Source organism: Mytilus californianus, unplaced genomic scaffold, assembly GCF_021869535.1.
Source record: "Mytilus californianus isolate M0D057914Y unplaced genomic scaffold, xbMytCali1.0.p SCAF_1, whole genome shotgun sequence".
NCBI lineage: Eukaryota > Metazoa > Mollusca > Bivalvia > Mytilida > Mytilidae > Mytilus > Mytilus californianus.
Window position 1 is genome coordinate 114,691,058 of NW_026262581.1, and position 16,023 is coordinate 114,707,080.

A 16,023-nucleotide genomic window follows, 5' to 3' on the forward strand; every position below is an offset into this window, starting at 1 on the left:
TTTGAAAACAAACTGACAAAGCCGGGGCAAAAACCGAAAAAACGACCAAAAGACATGCAACAGTATACAAAACACAACACATAAAACTAAAGATTGAGCAACACAGACCCCACAAAATACTTGGGGTGAACTTATGGGCTCCAGATGGGTAAGCAGATCTTGTTCCACATGTGGCACCCGTCTTGTAGATCATGTAATTACTAACCCGGTGATAAGTCTAATTCGGTAGGTGACATTCGAGGCAGAGTGGAAGGTATTGTGGTTACGTCGAATGGAACATATCCGTCGTCAATATCATATCAACCGGGAGATATATACTCCATATGCAGGTGTTGCTGGAATGTTGCTACATAGAAATGGAAAATTCACAATTGGGAAGCTGAAATCATCTTTCTTGTCGTAAAATTTGTTCCCAACCGACCCTGATCGTTGATTTCTAGATGTAAGTCAAGATATGTAGTAGAGTTAACTGTATCTTTTGTGTCTTTTATTTTCATTTTAAATGGGATATACGCGTTCAACATTGTCACAACCTTTGCATTATTCAGTGAGAGGACATCATCTATATAGTGGAAAGTGAAGTTTAAAGATAATGGTAGCTTCTTTTTATTCGTCCGAAGAAGCTCTTGCATGAAGTAAGCCTCGTGTGAATAAGGAACAAGACATTAAAGCTATTCAGGAAGTCTAGTTGTAACTAGAATCATTGCTAGTTAATGGAATTTTTTCAACAAAATTATTCTTTTTCGATGATTTCATGCATTTAAACAATGAACAATGCAGTTTAGGCAGCCAAGAAGACAAGAAGACGTATACTGGTATTTGAATTCTTTGAAATTTCAATTTTCATTAATTTATTTTTTATTTATTTTTGTCTATATTTTCAATTTCTTGTTTATGGTTGACCTTATATAAATAAAAGATCAAGGTTCATAATAAAATTACAAATCATACAATAAGAAAAGTCGAAATATGTTTATTTCAGTCTGGCAGTTATAATGCACATTGCAATTTCGCAGTTTCGCCCCCTTAATTTCAAGCAATAGTATGATGCACGCATATACTTTTTTACTTTAATTTTATCAAATTCTTAAGAATTTGTCTCTTTAATCTTATATTGACCACATACAATGTTTAAAGAGGAAGAAGTGCTTAAAAGCTGTGTTTCCGCAGATGGCGGTATTTTGGGCAACTGTATAAGTTTTATGATTTGCTGTTTGATTAAAAGTAAGCATAATTATAGGAAATTGGTGATGTCAAAAACTTCTTTAATACTTATTACAGGGTTTTACTTAGTTTAAAGTGATTAGCATGTGCATCAGAAACAAACAAATTGGTTTTCACTCATTTTGTTAACTTTTACTTGAATTTCAGGAAACATGTGCTGTTTATCAAAAACACGCTTTAAATATTTAAAATGCGTTTGGTAAATGACTGTTAATCTCTCTGCTAAAAGTTTAAATCGTTTGCATATATGGATTTATTATATAGAAGTCAGAATATGCAATCAAGCTGACATCTTGGAAAATATGCACTTATTCGTCCTTGACCTTTGATCTTGATTTGACGGAAATTGCACCGTACGAATTTTTTACGACCAGGCAAAACAGATAGTACATATGTTTAGCTTTCGAATGATATACAATTTAGCCGTGTGTTAGGTGGGTGCATTAAAAATTAAATTTTATGGTTAAAGTCACTCCACTATTATAAATTTGTTAATTTTTATACCGGTATTTTAGACTTAATTGCTTTCCTTTATAATGCTTTTTATTTAAGTAAAACTGCTGAGTTGTACGGGGGAGGGGGATCTAGAACTACATAATGGTACCCGACATCAGTACTGGTGAAGAAAGAGAAGGAGAGAATTTCCTGTTCTTGGTTCCCAATAGATCATTGTTTAAACTTCAAGTAATATTAAAAAAAAAAATACATGATGCCCATACACATAGACTCCTATAACAGCACCACACTTAAGTATGACTGAAAGCTACTGAAGACGAGTAAACAAAAGAGAAGAACACGAGGGATACTTATCTATTTTCATTTTAAGTACATACTAATTATGATTTCTTCAGTTATGACTTGCTTGTCATTTCATGTGTAACATAAAAGCATAACCTACTTTGGCGTAAAGTAATCATGAACTGACATTAACAACACTTGTACTTATTGTAAACACGTGACCTTTGCATGTTAAAAGTGTGGTTTTTTTGTAATATTATTGACAGAGACATATAAAAAAAACTAAACAAGTACACTTAATATACTAATGAACTTTAAGTACATCTGACTTGTGTTTTTTTAGAATTGCCTTTTTTCATGAAAGGTGAAGCAGGAGAACACCGAATTATAAAATGAGATTTGAGCAAAAAAGAAAAAAATATAATAAAAAAAAACATTGAAGATGCTTAATTTTTTTAATGACAACATATTTGTGACGTTTGGGGAGTGTTTTTCAACAGATTATCGACATTCTTATAGGGATCAATTGGGCTCCTCTTCTTGCAGACTTGTTCCTTTATTCATATGAAGCAGACTTTATGTAGTATGGGTGTCTTTCGCCATCTTGGATTGTAAAATAGCAGAACGCAATAGGTCTAGATATTCAATCAAGTCAGCAAAATTTAATGCAGAAATTCAATTGAGTAATGTCAATTTTTATTTTAAATGAACAAATTGTTGTAATTTTAACTTATAATTACATTATACTTATATTTGTACAAGTTAAGATATTTTTTTTATTTCAATACCCTTTTCTTAGGGAATTAAGGGGATGTGACTCAGAAATAGTATAATTTCGAAGGGAATCTACATGAAAATTTTCTGTTTTGTGTTACAGCAGCAAAAATCCTACGGTGATCCCATGTTTTCTTTTTATATTCTAGAAGCATTTTCTAAGAGCTTTCTTTTCGTGTTTTAGTTATTCACTGTTCTGTCATTTAGTTTACCTTCTATTGACATAATGATGTTTTCCCTGTATAATCCATACAAAATACGTTATTTTTTCACAACCTGTAGCTTAAAAGACAGTTACCTAACATTTTTCTTATATTTTTTAACATAATTATCACAATATACATACTACATTTTGGCAAAGTATGGAAAAAAATCATTTTTTTCGTTTATACTCCTATACCACCTTAATACAAGATCTTCTCAAGAAGAATGAAAAGAAGGTGGCTTTATTCTTTAGCGTTACGTTCTATATACAAGTAGACTTGGGTTTCCTATCATGATTTTTTTTTTGGATAAAAGATTACTGCTTACAAGAGCATTGAAGCAAAAGCTGCAAATGATAAAAAAACTAAAGTCACCCCTTCCATAAATTCCCGAACGCAATCATGATTTGGTTGACAGTTATATGACATTTTTGTCACAGATGACCACAGATTATGTTCCACTTGTCGTAGCCCCAATCGCTTCCTCTTTTATTCTTTTGTGATATCACCGAATATCAGTTTTTTACGAATTTTTACTTTTCTTTTTGGATCGCCTGAGGTCATTACTAGTTTTTGGTTTGGGTTCGTGTTGCACGATCCTTAGTTTTCTATGTAGTCGTGGACTGTTATTCGTCTTTTTATATATTTATGGTATTGTCTGTTTTTCTTCGACTTATAGTTTTTATTGGCCCGCTCCTTTTATGTTTTCTTAAATATACTGCTGAGAAACCTTCAAACTAGTTTAACCCCGCCACATTCTGTATGTGCCTGTCCCAAGTCAGGAGCCTGTAATCAGTGGTTGTCGTTTGTTGCTGTATATCATATTTGTTTTTTGTTTATTATTTTGTACATTATTCAGGTCGTTAGTTTTCTCGTTTGAATTGTTTTACATTTGTCATTTCGGGGCCTTTTATAGCTGATTATACGGTATGAGTTTTGCATATTGTTGAAGGCCGTACGGTGACCAGTATAGTTCTATGTTCCTGAAAATCAGATGGTCGTTCGCTAAATTTTGTCGGTGTAAAAGTACATTTTTTTTAAAGATTCGTGATTTTTTTTTGAGCACTTTACATGACTTTGTTGTCAAACATATATTTAGAAGTATAGAGTGTAAGATGGAATTATATCTGCATCAGTATCATCATATTTGTGCTAACTTCCATTTACTATTGTCGTTGTTTTCAAGTGCTTGTTTCTATTAGGTATTTTAATGTGGATTACCAGATTTTATGTTATCTAATATGAATTAATCCATAACTTATGTTGGATCTGGTCGATCCATTGGAATATAGATGTATGTGTGCGATGTCTTTTTTTTTTTTTTTTTTTTGTGGGGTAAGGGGAGAGGATGTCTTACTTCTCCAGTTAGCAACAATTAACAAAAACAGAATGCATATAGAAAAAATATGCCGTGATATATCTGTTGAGATACCAAGGTTATCATTAAAGTCCCTGCGTTTTAATGAAAACAAAAGATCTATTAAGGCTATATAACTGGAACAGGTCCTTTGGGAGACAAATTCAGTATAGATCGGTCTGAATTCCATTTGATTGAAAAATTTAATATCACTTACCACTACTTTGATGATATTTTTGCTTTAAATAATCGAGAATTCGCTAATTATACAGCGGAATTTTACCCAAGGGAACTTACTTTAAAATAAAACTAATATAAACAACAAGACAGCAATAATTAGCCGTTTTTTTAGATTTGGATATTTCAGTCTCACACGGGAACAATGATATCTTTGCTGGTGGACTGTTAGTCCCGAGGGTATTACCAATAAAAACATTATTTAAAGATCTAATTACAGTGTTGAATTTGTAAACTATTAGAATAAGTTTATTTAAAGGATCGATAAGTTTACCCGGATCTTATCTAAATTTCCGGGCTCGGTAAATAATATCTCCGTAAAAATTAAGATGTGCTATCCCGCTTAAAATACGTTTTCTACAGGTACAACCAAACTTACAAACCAAATCTTTGTATCTATGGAAGAATTTAGTAAAGGTTTTAAGTAATTTGTGGTAACGAAATCCCTGACTTAATAATTTACCAGTTATACATAGATTACGTAATACAATCTGTCCATCCTTTATTTTGGCATTGCACAAGGTCATGTTTTTCTCTGACTGTTAATGACGTCTTTACACTAAATCCATTGGATGCTGGATGTGTACTGATTAATATTTTAGTCTTAGATACATGATTTTTTGATTATTTGTTATTGGCTTTGAATTAGCTGTCTGTAACTGCGAGTACTCTCAGATCTGTACTTAGTGTCCCTTTTGTTGTTAGGGATGAGGGATGGATAAATACCCTGCCACGTCCGGTCTGTGTTTATGTTTGATTTTTTTCTGCTTTGTATCGATCTGATGAGTTAAGCCTTTTTCAACTGATTTTTATAGTTTGTTCTTATGTTGTGCTGTTACACCACTGTCCCAGGTTAGGGGGGTTGAGCGCTCACAAACATGTTTAACCCCGCCACATTCTGTATGCGCCTGTCCCAAGTCAGGAGCCAGTAGTTCAGTGGTTGTCGTTGGTTCGTGTCTGTAGTATCTGTTTTTGTTAATTGCTTTGTTATAAATTAGGCCGTTAGTTTTCTCAATTGAATTGTTTCATATTTTTCATGTCGGGGCCTTTTACAGCCGACTATACGGTATGGGTTTTTTCTCATTGTTGAAGGCCGTACGGTTGCCTATAATTGCTTACACCACTTTATTTGAACTTTGGTGGATAGTTGTCTCATTGGCAATCATACCTCATCTCCTTATTTTTATATAAATGTTATCAAGGAGAAAATTAACGGCTTCAATCATCTCATTATCATCATGACTTTATCAACCAACGGAACGAATGGAAAGTCGAGACATTGCGTCAAATACGAAATTATTTAATGAAAGTGAGGTTAATGTACAGATATAAAAAAAATTCTAATGTAAATAAATGACAGGGAATTCAACCTCATCGTAATAACTATTATATTGTAGTGATACAAATCAGTATACTCTGGTTTGTTGTTATATATCATATTGATATTTGTATATTACAGTTACATGTATATATAATTTTCATCCACTTGTATATCATTCTATTCTACTATATTAATAATAGGGCAGTGCAAGTGCATGGTGGACACTCTTCTGAAATAATTCGATTTTTCTAATAGATTGGATTTGAGTAGGCATTCATATTTTCCGCAAAACGTTCAATCTCCCATGCAGAGTTATCGGTCCTTGAGAGAGAGCAAGGACCGATAACTCTGTATGGGAGATTGCAAACGTTCTTGAGATATTCTTCCGCATGCGTTAACACAATTTTTTCTGTACGTGTGCATAGATATTTATGATTTTTTACTTATATATATGTAGGACTCGGAGGTGCGATGGGGACGCTGAAGTGCGATGGTCACGCTGAAGTGCGATGGTCTACGCCGAAGTGCGATGGTCCGTTCGCTGATGTGCGATGGTCTATTTGACGCCTGACGGTTAGTTTAAAAAATAAAGATGTGCAGTTATTACGAGAAGTACATGTAGATTTCTTCAATAAATGGTAAATCAATTTACATTCATTATTGTATATGTCTGTCCTTAATTACAGTTGCATACTAAATGAGAGATCGTCCTCTTTGATTTTCTTCATGTGGACATAATTCTGCATTAACATTTTATCTTACTTCTTCTCATGAGTTCCTCGTTTACCGTAATATAGTAATACGGAGAGTCTGTCTGCGGACCTGTATGTATTTACAGAATGTCAAGCTCCATCGTCCGTAAAGAGGAACCTTTTGAAGATTTCGGGGAAAAAAATCGCTACAGAAGGTTAACTTTCCCCTATCCACCAATCCTCCCCGTGTCTCGTAGTATTCAAAGTTTATAAGCCCCTTATCAACTTACAAACATGGAAAACTGCTCTTAACATACACATTGACTTCTACATCGACATGAAAAGAATTGAAAATGTAGTTTGTGTAGACCATCGCACTTCAGCGTTATCACCATCGCACTTCGGCGTAGCTATAAACAAGATAGCGTCACAATGCCACCATCGCACTTAAGCGTGATCTAAAACTCACTTCAGCGTCAAACCATCGCACCTCAGCGTGACCATCGCGGTTCGGAGTACCATCGAGGTTCAGAGTCCTACATATATATATAACAAAACATTTTCATATTATTAATTTATGTTCTAAAAAAATTATTTTATGAGTATTCATTGAAGAAATGAATTTATAACAATCGGTAAGGAATGTTATTTTGCACTCGATGATGTCCTCGTATTTATAGATTATAGATCGGTTACCAGTCAAACACGAAAGTTACGTAATGGAAATCTCTCTGGCAAAAATACATCGGAATGCCCTCACGGTCATCGCGATGTAAAAAAGGGAATACATATGCACAATTAGTTCCCATCGAAATATCAATCACTTATTATAATTTATCCCTCAAAACATAGAAATATTAATAAACAACAAATTAATAGCTTTAAGCATTTTTTTGCATGTTCAATTTGTGTATTTTTGTATGTTTTATTACTGAAAATGGCAATAGAAACGACTACAACAGATATACGAGGTAGTTCCACTAAGATTTATCAAAATACCATATTATTAAATTAAAAAGTATTAAGGGTAGATATATCACAGCTTACAATGGAAGCAATTAAACTGACCTCCAATAGATCGTAAGTTATCCAGCACTCCTGAAATAGCTAATAGGCATTGTATCATAATCTCATAACAAGTTCCTTACGGGTTGTAAGAACATGTTATAATCATTAGTTGAAATAGGACATTAAACTAGCTTACAGTAGCTGCGTGAACTCTTATAGGTCAGTACTTCGTGTTTTTTTGTTGTTTTTTTCATTTTTTGTTGTTGTGCTTAGTACCGATCTGAAGAGATAGTCCCCTTTTAATTTAATATTAGAGTTTGTTCTATTATTGCATCACTGTTATTTGACGCAAATTAGTACCAAATTAATTATGACGCACTCGATTCATTGTTCCAATCTTCAACCGTTCTGTATCAGTTGACAAGTCTAGGGTTGAAGCAGATCTGGATATGCCATCATTATCTTTAATTTCAATATCAGTGGTACAAATAAGATGTAAATATTCTTTCACTAAATGAGAATACATAATCTGTATAGCAGAAACTGAATTAACTCTTAAATATACGAATACAAAATTTCTTATGACATCAATGAAAAACTTGCAATTATGTTTTAATGAAAAAATCCACCCTCTTTTGCTTTGGCAAATAAGGTTTAACAGTTATCTTAAATTAAAAAAAAAGTGTTATTTTGTTGTATCCAATCTAGGCTAGCTTTTATTGTGTGTTTATTTTAGTGTTGCTATTTACAAAACGGTCAGGACAAATATAAGGGTTTTCTTGTAGAATCAAGTGCGCCTCAACTGTTCAAAAGTAAATAAAGCAAACAGCAAAACATTTACATTTTTATGAAATTGTCATGATTTTTGATTTATCATAATCACACAGACTCTAAGTCTTGTGTCTTGTTATCAGTGTTATGTAAATGTTTATAGTTCTTTTTTTCAGAATTAAGTATCTGCGAATAACATGTAACGCCCTGTTGTCACTACCAAAATTGTCCATCAAAAACTTGGTCAAAGAAAACTTTGAAAAAAGAAAATTTGGTCAAAGTCATCTGTTGTCACCGTCAACGTTTTCATCAAAACTTTGGTCAAAGAAAAGGTGGGAAAGAGAAAATGGCTCCAATAAGAATGACTGCATTGCATTCAACTGTCTATTCTGTATATTGCCGTTCTGAGCAAATGAATTATAGATATCGTGCAAGAGTGAGTAATAAAGGGACAGAAAAAAACGGTTACTAAGAGGACAGCGAAGTCCCTTCAAAACTCTCCTTTACGAAATATTTACAGTGAAGACTCGGTTCTATTATCACTCACCGTTAATTTGATGATATTTTTGCTTTATATCATCAATAATTCTCTTATTATACAGCGGAATTTTACACAAGGGAACTTACTTTAAATAAAACTACTGTAAACAGTAATTATTGTTCTTTTCTAGATTTTATTATGTCAGTTTCACACGGGAACTCTTAGAATATACAAGACATCTAACTGTTATATGAATTATCAGTAACACAGATATATAGTTCATATTAAGCACTTCTGTCTATACAAAAATACAAATTATATAACATCTAATCAGTCGTAAGAATCAAACTGAGAGGATCTGTTCATGGACGATTTAAAATTGCCTTCCTGTAGGACGTTTCAATCAGACTTACAATAAACATATTAAGTTATTAAGTTATCAGCACAAAATCTTAATATATCAAAGCTATCCGTGTGTATTTATTATGATTTTAAATATGCTACACTCCTAAAAAACGAAAATAAAAACATTATCATAGAGGATTATACGTTTGTTTATTAATGATTTGTCTGCATTTAAGATAAAATTGTTTACATCTTTGATATTGTTTACACTTGCCTATTTACGTAATTATCATCATACATCAATTATTGTAAAAATCTGATTAACATTTAGATCCATCACAATTCGCGTGCTCGTATATGCTCATATGAGGATAGCGAACTCAGAGATCTATATTCTAATTAGATTGTTATTGCAAATAGAATACTAGTAAATCTTTATCATATCAAATTATATTTCATATGTATGATCAGCCATCAGTAAAATACTTTCAAACGTGTGACTTAAAGACGACACGAATATCAAAACCGAATCGATCAAATCTTTTACACTGAGTGTCCTCCATTATTTAAATGCATTACGAGTGATAAATATATAACATTTCCATGTACAATGGGAATATCAAACGGAGTGAGATCAGATTGCACAGGCTTTAAGCGACGATCACTCGTTATATGATTCTAAAAAAGAGACATAGGATACCAAGGGGGCAACACAACCCGAATGTTGAAGAAAACCAGACAATACCATGATCAAAAGACAAACAACAGTCCACATAACACTACAAAGAAAAACAAAGACTGAGCAACACGAACCCTACAAAAAAAAATCAAAGCGCGAATGCGCTGTAAAGGCAGTTATTCCATACAAGGTTTGTGAATTTATAGTCCAGACTGATTATAATCAAACATATAACTTTTCAGGAAAGGCTAACAGCATCACAGATTTAGACATTTTTAATTGTTATGGCATGGAAATGGTAATGCTACATTGTATTTCCTAAGAACAAATTCATGATTGAATGAGTATATTAAGGCACTTATATCGTTTGAATTAAAAAAATAACCGCTACAGAGCAACTTAGCATTAGCTGTTTGTAGAAACAAATTGATTTTGATTTATTAAATACTCAACAAAGTGCAATTGAATATTTATAATTACGTAAATAGGCAATATTTTGGTTTTCACTAATTGTGGCTATTCACATCTCGAGTTTAAAAAAAAAACATATTCCACTTCATCTTAATAGCTTGGTGTGAGTTTATCTCAAAAACATTGAGTTATATGATGCATCTTCAAGAGTCAACTCTATCCAAGAAAATCGTTATACTTCAAAAAATTACTCCGAGCAAAATTAATTTCCAAGTAAATAATTCCAAGAAATGATTATGTCAGGTCAATTGTTTTTTGTGTTTTTCAATGTCCAACGCCGAGAAAAACTAATACTACCATATTTTTGTTATGTATGTTCGTCTGGTAAGTTTTGAAGGATGTAAACTTGCTTCAGATAGTGATTCAAACTACGGTTGGATTATGTAAAGTCCTATATTTGTATTAGTGGAAATATTACTATGGATTTTACCATGTACTTAAATTAATTTCACAACAAAGAGGTGGACATACAAGCCTGTGTTGATGTAAGAGCAACATTGTCTGGCACGTCAGGGATTCTAAAGGAAGAGAATAGGGTAAATGGATTTTAGACAGGTAACTTACTGTCCTAAAATAACGTGCACATTCATATACTTCACATTTGTAAGACTTGATTCAGTTTAGCATACAAGCCTGCTGCAGTGGTTTGTGTTGTTTCTGTTGTTTAACCGATTCTAAGAGTCGGGAAGTGGTACAATATTCCTATAATAAGTACTATTTATATGATCTGAACATTTTGTTTATACGCTTTATAATTAGGTATATAAAAAAGAAGATGTGGTATGATTGCCAATGAGAAAACTCTCCACAAGAGACCAAATGACACAGAAATTAACAATATAGGTCACCGTATTAGGTCATTCCGGCCCCAAGACGATCTGTCACAAGACGTTCCGGACCCACGTCGATCAGTTCCAAGTCATTCCGGCCCCGAGTCGATTAAACCCCATAGTAAAATAATGAATAATTACTACAAAATTAATCAAAAGCTCAAACACATCAAACGAATGGAAAACTATCATATTACTAACTTGGTACACTGGCATTTTCTTATGTAGAAAATCGTGGATTAAACCTAAGTTACTATTGACAAGTGGTAACTAGCAATTGTTCAGTCGACTTTTCATCATTATACTAACGACTGAAACGATCTTAAAAGCAACTTGAGATTGAAATACCACTCGAAATAAACCCGAACCTTTTCACACGGATTCTTAAGTATTTCCGGTATGTCAGTTTGATTCTGCCCAGTTTCAATGAATTACAATAGACAAACACAGAATATCACAAACAGAATTCCACTTTTTGGGATTTTTATGATAGTGTTAACCCCCCACCCCATGTAGAACAAAATGACTTTTGCCTGATGACATAAGGCACTGTCTTTAAAAACTGGGTGCATTCATTGGTTCCAATAGTGCGTGTCCAAACCATGAAACTGACGAAATCTGTAGCAAGGTCAGTGCACAATATTTGATATGTGGTATCTACAACAGAGTTGGGACGTCTGTAGTAGATTGAGAACTAAATAGACCAACTCGTGATGGCGACTGTAGCTTGTGACATGTGAAAGTGTCAGTCGTTCCTCGTAGCCTAGTTAATAATTAATGTTTATTTCTACTAAAAAAATGTACAATTTCATATAAATAAGAAGATGTGGTATGAGTGCCAATGAGACAACTCTCCATCCAAGTCACAATGTATAAAAAGTTAACAATTATAGGTCAAAGTACGACCTTCAACACGTAGCCTTGGCTCACACTGAACAGCAATGTATAAAGGGCCCCAAAATGACTAGTGTAAAACAATTCAAACAGGAAAACCAACGGTCTAATCTATATAAAAAATTCGTAAGGGTTCCGCGGAACCCAGTGTCTCGCCTACTTTGCCTGTTAATCGCAGGCTCAACGAAAATGAGATGAGGAAAAAATTTAATAAAAATATTCCTCTTGATACAATTTTTTTATTGTAAGAAGCTTCTGTCCAAGTTTGGTAAAAATCCAGGATAGTTTATGAATCTAATAAATGTTATAAAAAATTTAACTGCAGACTGTATGTAATGTTAACTGGAAGAAAAACTAAGTCCATTTATAAGTAAAATATGGATAAACAAGTACAAAATTTTAATAAAAATTTCCTTCTAGATACTAGCTTTTGATCATAAACAAACTTCTGTCCATGTTTGGTACAAATCTAGGATAGTTTAAGAAAGTAATTAAAATTTTAAAAACTTTAACTACAGAGTGAATGTAATGTTTCCTGGCAGAAAAACTAAGTCCATTTATAAGTAAAATACGGAAAAACAGGATTTTTTTTTAAAATTTACTTCTGGATACTATCTTATGATCATAAACAAGCTTCTGTCCAAGTTTGGTAGAAATCCAGGATAGTTTGAGAAAGTTATTAAAATTTTAAAAACTTTAACCACAGAGTGAATGTAATGTTTCTTGGCAGAAAAACTAAGTCCATTTATAAGTAAAATACGGAAAAACAGGAGTTTTTTTTTTACAAAATTTACTTCTGGATACTATCTTATGATCATAAACAAGCTTCTGTCCAAGTTTGGTAGAAATCCAGTATAGTTTAAGAAAGTTATTAAAATTTCAAAAACTTTAACCACAGAGTGAATATTTGTGGACGGCGCCGACGACGACGACGACGACGCCGACGGAATGTAGGATCGCTATGTCTCGCTTTTTCGACAAAAGTTGAAGGCTCGACAAAAACGAGAAACGAAAAACACTTATGAACAACACCAACAAACGACAAACATTGAACAACAGGCTCCTGACTAGGACAGGTGAACACAAATGCAACGGGTTTAAACGTTTTAACAGGCGCCAACCTTCACCTTAACCTGAGACAGTAGTGTAACATGCAATTATGCAAAACGAAATACTGCAATCGAATGGTTTGGAGATATTTTCAGAAAAAGAACCAAGTAAGAATTAAAATTATTGTGTCCCATAGCTCGGACATTGTTTAAATAAGACATGTAGTATTATTAGGCAAATTCTCTGGCGTCAGTCTATTTGTGTTTCCTGTAGGTTATTTTTCAACAATCCACTGTAATCTGATATTTAACTTTCAATCGAACTTTAAATTTACGAACTTTTTTCTCTCACATTTAAAGGGTCCGACCTTGTGCGCGTTTTCCTCAATAAGAATGTAACCTTTGGAATGTAGCCGCTTTTGATAAAGGTAAGTCACTCTGACCTATATTTCGTGCTTTATTGACTTACAATAAGTTTACGCCAATATGCGACTCTATATAGCTTAATGAAACTTTTTTTTACGCTCAACTGTTTCTCAGATATTAGGTGATAAAATCTTGGACCTTTTCGCACTGAAGTTAAATCCCACATCGCGAACGGTTTCAATTATTATATAGTATTGTTTACCAAACGTGGCGAACTTGTAATCATTTATGATAATTACATATTTTTGAATTAGTTGTGTATGTCTGCCTTTTTTCGACTAGTGGTGTTTAATTGCTACCTCGAATAAATTACTTCATCCTTTAACCAGATTCAGATTTAGTTGAAGGTATATATGTGACATGGCCATAGAACTTGGTATTTACGGCCATGGTCCGTAAACCAGATCGAAATTATTCAAAACTTTAATTTTGCCTTGTTTTGTAAATTTTTCTCAATTATAGTTTTAAGGCAATGATTCCTTTGTACAATTATCTAAATGAAGTTTTAGGTTCCTGATTCCTGTAGAGTTAAGGCCAATTTTACCTTATTTGTTTCACTCAAATAGTCAGATATATAAATATCGAAAATTGTTAAAAACTTACTGGAATTTCAAATATTGCAGAATAAAAATATATAGATTTTTCTTATATACATATGTCAAATAAAATGTTATTCATCACTACACACTGTAATGGAATGTAATTTTGAAACAATATTGCAAAGCAAAAAGTATGGTAAGAGCCATTTTTTGGCCCTAAAATTCCCAAAATAGTTAAATTCTTCAATCTTTTCATAACCTATGTTAATTTCATTGAGAAATGAAAAGGATGGTATAATCTGTACACTTGAGTGCAGTAATGCAACTAATCATGTAGCTGTGGTGTAATAAACATGAAATTGACATAAAAGTGATTTTAATCATAATTTTTGGCACAATAAAATATGAGCAATGGTAGTGGAGATATCTTTGCATAAGACGTCTTTTGTATTTTGGGGGTAAATTCTGGGCTCATATCTTAATGTAAATGTCAAGATCTCCAAGTGAGACTTTTCGGCAGTTTTGCATGAAATTTCACAACGTTGAAGCTCTAACAAAATATGTTAGACAAAATTGAAAAATGTTAATATTGATATCTGACAGACTAATGTCATATGAACATCTGACAGACTAATGTCATATGAACATCTGACAGACTAATGCCATATGAACATCCGACAGACTAATGTCATATGAACAACTGACAGACTAATGTCATATGAACATCTGACAGACTAATGTCATATGAACATCTGACAGACTAATGTCATATGAACAACTGACAGACTAATGTCATATGAACAACTGACAGACTAATGTCATATGAACATCCGACAGACTAATGTCATATGAACATCTGACAGACTAATGTCATATGAACAACCGACAGACTAATGTCATATGAACATCCGACAGACTAATGTCATATGAACATCCGACAGACTAATGTCATATGAACATCCGACAGACTAATGTCATATGAACAACCGACAGACTAATGTCATATGAACATCTGGCAGACTAATGTCATATGAACATCTGACAGACTAATGTCATATGAACAACTGACAGACAAATGCCATATGCACATCTGACAGACTAATGTCATATGAACATCCGACAGACTAATGTCATATGAACATCTGACAGACTAATGTCATATGAACAACTGACAGACAAATGCCATATGAACATCTGACAGACTATCATATGAACAACTGACAGACTAATGTCATATGAACATCTGACAGACTAATGTCATATGAACATCTGACAGACTAATGCCATATGAACATCTGACAGACTAATGTCATATGAACAACCGACAGACTAATGTCATATGAACAACTGACAGACAAATGTCATATGAACAACTGACAGACAAATGTCATATGAACATCTGACAGACTAATGTCATATGAAATCTGACAGACTAATGTCATATGAACATCCGACAGACTAATGTCATATGAACATCCGACAGACTAATGTCATATGAACATCCGACAGACTAATGCCATATGAACATCCGACAGACTAATGTCATATGAACAACTGACAGACTAATGTCATATGAACATCTGACAGACTAATGCCATATGAACATCTGACAGACAAATGTCATATGAACAACTGACAGACTAATGCCATATGAACATCTGACAGACAAATGTCATATGAACATCTGACAGACTAATGTCATATGAACATCTGACAGACTAATGTCATATGAACATCTGACAGACAAATGTCATATGAACATCCGACAGACTAATGTCATATGAACAACTGACAGACTGATGTCATATGAACATCTGACAGACTAATGCCATATGAACATCTGACAGACTAATGTTATATGAACATCTGACAGACTAATGTCATATGAACATCTGACAGACAAATGTCATATGAACATCCGACAGACTAATGTCATATGAACATCTGACAGACTAATGCCATATGAACATCTGACAGACAAATG